Consider the following 8375-nt stretch of genomic DNA (forward strand, 5'->3'; position numbering starts at 1 on the left):
GTGCGCTGGGTTTAGACTGGGATCGTTGGGCCCAAAACGGGCCGAGCCGGCAGATTTCGGCATCTTGGGGGGCGCAACTGGGGGGTTTTCTCGGCGCCGACGTGAAAAAAGTCGCCCTGGGGGGCCTGTTGGGGGCGCGGTTGGAGGTGCTCTTAGTTCAGTCCTCATGTATCTTGTATCCTGGTCATACTAAGGTACCAGACCACGGTTCATAGTTAATTTAGGGTTTGCTTGACTTGCGTGAAATTGGAAAAAGATTAACAACTAGAAAATCTACGACGCCCTCATGGTCCGGCCTGAAAATGATCCCCTTTGCCCCTCTCATATGGTGTTCCAAGGCTCCATGCAAGATCAAAAAAAATTCTTGGCTACTCTTCAAAGACCGTCTCAACACTAGGGTCAACCTCGCCCACAAGCATATCATCTCCACCGACATATGTCCTCGATGTGCTCTGTTGCCCGAGGACTCCATGCACCTCTTCGTCACCTGCCCGCTTGCCAATCTGATATGGCAGCGCATTGGTATTTTGCCCCAAACCACCGACATCTCTGAGTTATGGGATACACCACTGCCCCATCAGCTTCCCCATAAAGCATGGTCACTGGTTCTCATGTCATTACTATGGAAGATTTGGGCAGCGCGTAACGATATGCTATTTAGAAGTGTTGATCAATGTCCTATGATAACCCTTAGGTGCCTTATTTCTGACTTGGATCTCTGGTCACATCGTCTCATGGAGATAAGTGACAAGGAGGGCGTCTTCTCGTGGCGTTCCTACCTCTCTGCATGATGCGTCGTGCCTATGTAATTATCTATGGGGGTAGTCGTTTCGATCAAAAACATACATATAGTGAATCAACCTAGCTATGTGAATGAGTATGAAAATATACCTGTTAAAATTCCTATGGAGTTGGTGCCCAATCCATTGGAATTTGGTAGTATCTTCCATTTAATCCAGAAGTGATTTATATATAGGGTAAAAACAAAAGTGTATATCAGTATGTTTGAACATATGTATGCTGAGATCCTGTATGTAGAAGCAGTTTTATGACAAATTTATGCATATATACTTGAAGTGTCTATTAATTTGAACATTTTAAAATATATTGACAGTAAAGTTTTAAAAGTCAAATATGCCCGTGTCCAAAGCAACATATTAAGTTTAGAAAAGTGAATGGGGTGTTCAAAATCACGACAATCGATGCAAATCAGAGGTTTGGAAATTAAAATCCGTGGGCACCCTGTCGTGGTTCTAAGTCTGACAGTAGAGTGGGGGTAGGTATGGAGAGGCAAGATCCTAGCTATGGAGCAGTTGTGAAGACACTGGATGTACGAGTTCAGGCCCTTCTCGGAGGAAGTAATAGCCCTACGTCTCGGAGCCCGGAGGCGGTCGACTGGATTATGTGTGTATAGGTTACGAGAGTGCGAACCCCTTACACTGAGGAGGGGGTGGCTTATATAGTGTCTGCCAGACCCCTCCGGCCCTCAGTAATGCAGGGTTTAAAGTACATTAAGTCTATGCGTTACTGGTAACGTCTTACATAAAGTGTTCTAAATGCCATAAAGACTACTTAATTACAGACCGTTTGGATGCAGAGTGGCTCTTGATCTCCTGGTGGTCGATTGAGTCTTCATGGTCGAGTCCTTCGAGTTGGTCGAGTGAAGTCCCTCTTGGTCGACTGGAAGGCAGTTTCTTCTGAGGGTGTCCTTGGGTAGGGTACTTAGATCAGGTCTATGACCCTACCCTAGGTACATGACTTCATCATTAGCCCCCGAATGGATCAAGGTTTGAATGAGGAAGGAGTTGATATTATTTCCGACCTGCTTTTGTGTTCTGGATATGTCTCATCTTGGACTGATAATCTTTTGTTGATGACAGCAACTCTTATTTCAGTCGTCTTGATCCATTCCTTTCTTAAGTCGAGTGAACTTTTGTACTTGATAAACTTCCGAGTGACGGATCGCAGGAAATCCATCGTCTATCAAATTGATCTGCTGTTGGCGGATTTCGTGGGATCCGAATTTTGGGAAGCGTGCGAAGCGGGGCGGACCGCGGCACTCGGATGGGATAGAACATAGACGCCTCGATTTCCGCACCGTCTTTTTCGCCACGTATCATGCGTGCGCAACTGTTTCGGGATGTGATAGGATTGCCCGGGCCCGCTTGTCATCCACTCGGAAGCGGCTCTATAAAATGTGTCCGGCGAGGGTTTTTGAACAGTACTTCTCCAATCTCCCTTCTGTCCTCTCCACCTCCGCCCGCATCGCCTGCTCTCGCCTCTGCCCAACCACTCTTCGTGCGCTTCAACGGCAACAATGGTGAAGGAGAAGACGGCGGCTCTGGAGCGCGCGAAGAAGGCAACGGCGACGGGGAAGGCGAAAGGGAGAGCGACTAGCCGAGGAGGCTCCTCGTCCAGGTCCCGCCTGCCGCAGGGCTGGGTCCAAGGGGATTGGATCCGGTCGACCATCACCGAGACGGATCTCGCTGAGATGGCCAACGAGGGTTTGATCCCTCACGGAGCAGCGAGGCTCCCGGGGAACGAGTGGCATCCGCAGCCGTAGGAGGGTGAGTGCGTCCTTTTAGCTACTCACGTCGACCGTGGATTTTCTCTGCCTCCGAGTGCTTTCTTTCGTGGTTTCTTGAATTTCTTTGGGGCGCAACTCCACCACTTCAATCCGAACTCCATCGCCTACCTTGCTGCCTTCGTGTCCATGTGCGAGAACTTCCTGGGCTGCCGACCGCACTGGGGTCTGTTCAAGCACATATTCACTTGTCGTTCTCAGACAGTGAAAAAGGCGAGTCCAGACGATGATAAGACCAAGGTCATTCAGATGTGTGGCGGTCTGGGGATTCAGATGAGGAACAAGAGCACCTTTCCGACCATGACCCTCCCTGAGTCGGTCAGAGGCTGGCAGTCGACTTGGTTCTACTGCCAAGACGAGTCGACGCCGGGACAGTCGAGTGGTCTCCCTCCGTTTTCTATGGACCGAGTGAACAAGCCCTCATCTCTGAAAGTGCTCCCTAAGGAGAAAGCCCAAGTGAAAATGTTGATGGAACGTGTAGTTCAGCTAGTTCGGGAAGGAGTGACGGGCATGGACCTTCTGGAGGTCTTCCTTAGGCGGCGCATCCAGCCACTTCAGTACCGGGGCCACCCAATGTGGCTGTACTGTGGAACCGAGGACGAAACTCGGGTTCATCCAGAGGTAGTCGACAATGCCACACTGGAGAGGTGGATGGCCGCAGTCACAGGGAATAAGGACAACCCTCGGGGGGGCAGAAGGATTCCGCCACTCGACAATACATATACTCCAGACTCGGTACCTCCACTTTATCTTCATTCGTAGTCTTGTTGTACTCATTCTGCCTTTGCTGCAAATTGGTCGATTGATCTTCGTTTTGTTGACTGTCAGGCCATCACTGAATTATACTCGATGCCGAATGGAGCTCAGGCGCCGACTGAAGAGGGGGAAGGAAGTGGAGGCGAAAGCCAGGAGGAGTGGGATTCGGATGCTGCTGATGACGATGACGGTGATGATTCTGATGAGGAGGAAGAAGAGGAGGAGGAGAAGGAAGTTGTACCGCCTCATACGGAAAGGCGATCGAAGCTCATCCATGACCCTGCAGCTGAACGTGGTAAGGGGGTCGCGACTGTCGCGCAGTCGACCAAGCGCCCTCGGACCACTTCTCCGGCGCCGACTGAGAAGGCTCCGAAGCAATCTTGAATGGCGCCATCGAAACCGGCGAAGGTCTTGCCGAAGATGAAGGTGTCAATTCCCACCATATCAGGGTAAAAATTATATCCGAGTCTTCTTTCTCTTCGTGAGTTTATTTTTGGTCGACTCATGAGTTAACCGACTGATGTTTGGAGTTGCAGTGCTGCTACTTCTAATACCTCGGCCAGGGCTGACGATCATGAGATGGAAGATGCTGCTACCTCAAAACCTGGTATGACTCTCGTAATTCCGTCTTTTAGTCGATTGGCTCTTGGTCTCTAATTCTGATTCTTTTCTGTAGCTCCATCCGATGTTGTTATCACCCTTCCTGACGACGACGACGATGAGGAACCACTGAAGCAAAGGAGGATTAGGAAAGCATCTGCTGGCAGGTTGACTCAGGACGTGTCAGCACCCGAGACACTGGTCGCGGAGGGAGAGAACACCACTCGGCCCACCACATCTTTCGCGGTGCCGTTGACGAGTGCTCACCCCGCATCGTCGAGTGCAGCACAGCCTTCACTCTTCTCGACCCACTACGTCCCAGAGGACCAAGCCAGCGCTGCAAAAGAAGTGATACGCCAGGCGGGAGTCATGATGGAGCAGGTGAAAGCCATCCGAGAGGCTAGCCAGGCAGCTTATGACGCCAGTTCCGCTCTCCAGAGCAACATTCAGGTCAGTCGGTCATCGCCTGTTCTGTTAGGATATGATGTCTGAAGATTCTTCTTTTCCGAAATTCTTAGTGATTGTCCTACACCCAGTGGGTGTGTCGATTGGAATTCTGATTTAGTGGGGGCACGCTGAGTGCACCCACTGGGTGTAGTCCCCAAGGCTATGGTGGACTGCTGGCAGTCGACCATAGTCTTTATATTTTGAATTTTTTTCTTCATTCGGTTATGCCGAATGGATTTCTTGACCGGTGGGGGCACGCTGAGTGCACCCACTGGGTGTAGTCCCCGAGACTGTGATCGACTGCGGGCAATTGACTACAGTCTGAAGAACATGTCCCTCTCTTTTTTTGTTGTTGGTCGACTGGTCGACTCTTCCTTGATAGAACTAGTGGGGGCATGCTGAGTGCACCCACTGGGTGTAGTCCCCGAGACTATGGTCGAATGTTTGTATTCGGCTGTAGTCTTAGAAACGTATGGTTTTTCCTTAGTCACTCGGAAGTGATTTGTTTTTGACATTTGTCGATTGGTTTTTGTAGAAATCCTGCGACCTTGCAGCTCGCTATACTGAGATGGAGAACAAGCATATCCAGCTCGAGCTTGATCTGAAGCTGGTCCAGGAGAATTTGGCGAAGGCGAAGGAGGAGACCAAAGGTATGTTTGGTGAGTCTTTGGACTGCTTTTGCTCCTCATTTGCTTCGAATTCTGACCTTTTTGTAACTTTGCAGGCAAAGTGAAGGAGGCCCAGAAGAAGAAAGACCTAGAGTTGGCTGAGATGCAGAAAATAGCTTTAGAGAAGACCAGACTCGCAGACGAGAAGTTGGCTTCGGTCACCAAGCTTGAAGAAGAAAACACCAATCTGAAAGCTGCTCTTGCCATTGCCAACAAGGAGGTCAGTCGACTGAAAAGCGATAAAGTTGCTCTGAACGACAAGGCCAGTGAGCTGACGGGGAAGAGGAACGATCTGGATGCTTATCTGGGCGGACTCGCCAAGAAGCTATTCCTCATGCTCGAAGGTAATCCTTTGCACCCGACAATTATTTTTACAGTGATCCTTCCATTCGACCGTTGTTTTGACTCGGTGGTTGTGCTTGCAGAATTTTGCCAAAACTTTGAAGAGGAGACTGGTCGACTGGAGCCTAACCTGGACCCCATCAACTCTCCGGTGAATGATGAAGTTGCCATGAATGTGCTCTGGCTAGAATCTCGCGTTGATGCTGTCATTGATTATCTAGCAAGGTTGAAGGTTGCCACTTCCCGCATCGACGCTACGCTCTAGCCCGGGGAAACGCTCCAGAATGACCTCGAGTCTCTGATGACTCGACTGAACACAGTCCCAAGTCGAGTGCAGGAGTGGAAGAAATCTGCTGCCAGGTGCGGTGCAGATGTTGCTTTATCTCTGGTCCGAGTCCATTGCAAGGATGTGCGAGATGACAAGTTGGCGGCTCTTCGGGTGGCTAACACCAAGAAGCACGGTTTTCGGTCCTTCATGGAGACCTTCATCGCCGCTGCCACTCGGATTGCTGATGGGATCGACCTCGACGAGTTTGTTGCACCTTCCAGCCCTCCACAGGAGGGGTAAAAAACTTCTTGAGCTCGGCACTTTAAATTCGCCTCGGTATGCCGAGTGATTCTGTAACCGATAAACCTTAACAGGCTTAGCGCCTGAGCACTTTTCGGTTCCGTTAGGTATTTGTCCGAACTTGGAGTCGACGTTTGAATATGCTCGTATTTGGTTTGAGATGTCTCTTGCAGGTTAAAGCGAGGTGCTTATTGCAATCGACTTGTTCTTCAATTCACTTAGGCAGGCCTTGGGCTGCAGCTAAGCCTCCGAGTAGGAGGTTTGCTCTCCACTCGGTAGGATTTTAAAAACTTAGGCGAGCACGGGGCTGCAGCTAAGCCCCCGAGTGGGAGGTTTGCTCTCCACTCGGTAGGTTTTTCAAAACTTAGGCGAGCACGGGGCTGCAGCTAAGCCCCCGAGTGGGAGGTCTGCTCTCCACTCGGTAGGTTTTAAAAACTTAGGCGAGCACGGGGCTGCAGCTAAGCCCCCGAGTGGGAGGTCTGCTCTCCACTCGGTAGGTTTTAAAAACTTAGGCGAGCACGGGGCTGCAGCTAAGCCCCCGAGTGGGAGGTTTGCTCTCCACTCGGTAGGATTTTAAAAACTTAGGCGAGCACGGGGCTGTAGCTAAGCCCCCGAGTGGGAGGTTTGCTCTCCACTCGATAGGATTTTAAAAACTTAGGCGAGCACGGGGCTGCAGCTAAGCCCCCGAGTGGGAGGTTTGCTCTCCACTCGGTAGGATTTTAAGGTGTTCTTCTTATATAAGGCACTTTGTACTTGTGGCGTTGCTCGGAGGTGAGAGTAGCAGTCGACCTGCACCTCGTCCTTCGTGCGAGCGCACATTGTATTTGTGGCGTAGCTCGGAGGAGAGGGTAGCAGTCGACCCACACCTCGTCCTTCTTGCAAGCGCACATTGTATTTGTGGCGTAGCTCTGAGGAGAGGGTGGCAGTCGACTTGCACCTCGTCCTCCTTGCGGAGCGCACGTTTGTATTTGATCTTAGGCGAGTGCTTGGACTGCAGCTAAGCCTCCGAGTGGAAGGCTGGCTTACCACTCGGTAGGATTTTATTGAACTTAGGCGAGTACTTGGACTGCAGCTAAGCCTCCAAGTGGAAGGCTGGCTTACCACTCGGTAGGATTTTATTGAACTTAGGCGAGTACTTGGACTGCAGCTAAGCCTCCGAGTGGAAGGCTGGCTTACCACTCGGTAGGATTTTATTGAACTTAGGTGAGTACTTGGACTGCAGCTAAGCCTCCGAGTGGAAGGCTGGCTTACCACTCGGTAGGATTTTGTTTAACTTAGGCGAAACGGATTTCGCAGCTAAGCCTCCGAGTGGGAGGCTGGCTCACCACTCGGTTAGGATTTTTTACAGACTTAGGCGAATCAGATTCGCAGCCAAGCCACCCACTGGGGGATTGCTTTATGTGGACAAAAGTAATAATAATTACTGGGAAAATTATAAAGCTCTTATCTTTGATAAATAAACTACTAAAGTACTTTTATTACAACTCATCCGAGTGAATACTTAAGTGTAGAAGGGGCGGAGAAGATCCGCGTTCCAAGCTTGGGGCTCGTCGATGTCATGCTCGACGTTGTAAAGACGGTACGCTCCGTTGAGGAGAACCTTGGTAACGATGAAGGGTCCTTCCCAAGAAGGAGCAAGCTTGTGTGGTTTCTGTTGATCCACTCGGAGGACTAAATCTCCTTCCTGGAAGGATCGACTCTTCACGTTTCTGGCGTGGAAACGATGCAAGTCCTGTTGGTAAATGGTTGATCGGATCAGAGCCATCTTCCTTTCTTCCTCCAGGAGGTCGACTGCATCCTGCCGTGCTTGTTCTGCTTCAGCTTCATTGTAGAGCTCGACTCGAGGAGCGTTGTGGAGCAGGTCACTCGGCAAGACCGCTTCGGCTCCGTAGACCAAGAAGAATGGAGTTCTCCCAGTCGACCGATTAGGCGTGGTCCTTAACCCCCAAAGCACAGAGGGAAGTTCGTCGACCCATGCTCCAGCCGCATGCTTGAGGTCACGCATCAGTCGGGGTTTCAACCCTTTGAGAATCAAGCCATTGGCCCGCTCTGCTTGTCCATTCGACTGAGGATGGGCGACTGAAGCATAGTCGACTCGTGTGCCTTGAGATGTGCAGAACGCTCTGAATTCCTCTGAATCGAAGTTTGACCCATTGTCAGTGATGATGCTGTGTGGGACTCCATATCTGAATGTCAGTTCTCTGATGAAGCTGACTGCAGTACTGGCGTTAAGGTTCTTGATGGGTTTAGCCTCAATCCACTTGGTGAACTTGTCGACTGCTACCAATACATGTGTGAAACCGCTTCGACCCGTCCTCAAGGGACCGACCATATCTAATCCCCATACAGCGAACGGCCAGACGAGTGGTATGGTCTTCAGAGCTGACGCGGGCTTGTGTGACATGTTGGA

This window comes from Triticum dicoccoides, chromosome 6B (assembly GCF_002162155.2).
Source record: "Triticum dicoccoides isolate Atlit2015 ecotype Zavitan chromosome 6B, WEW_v2.0, whole genome shotgun sequence".
Lineage (NCBI taxonomy): Eukaryota > Viridiplantae > Streptophyta > Magnoliopsida > Poales > Poaceae > Triticum > Triticum dicoccoides.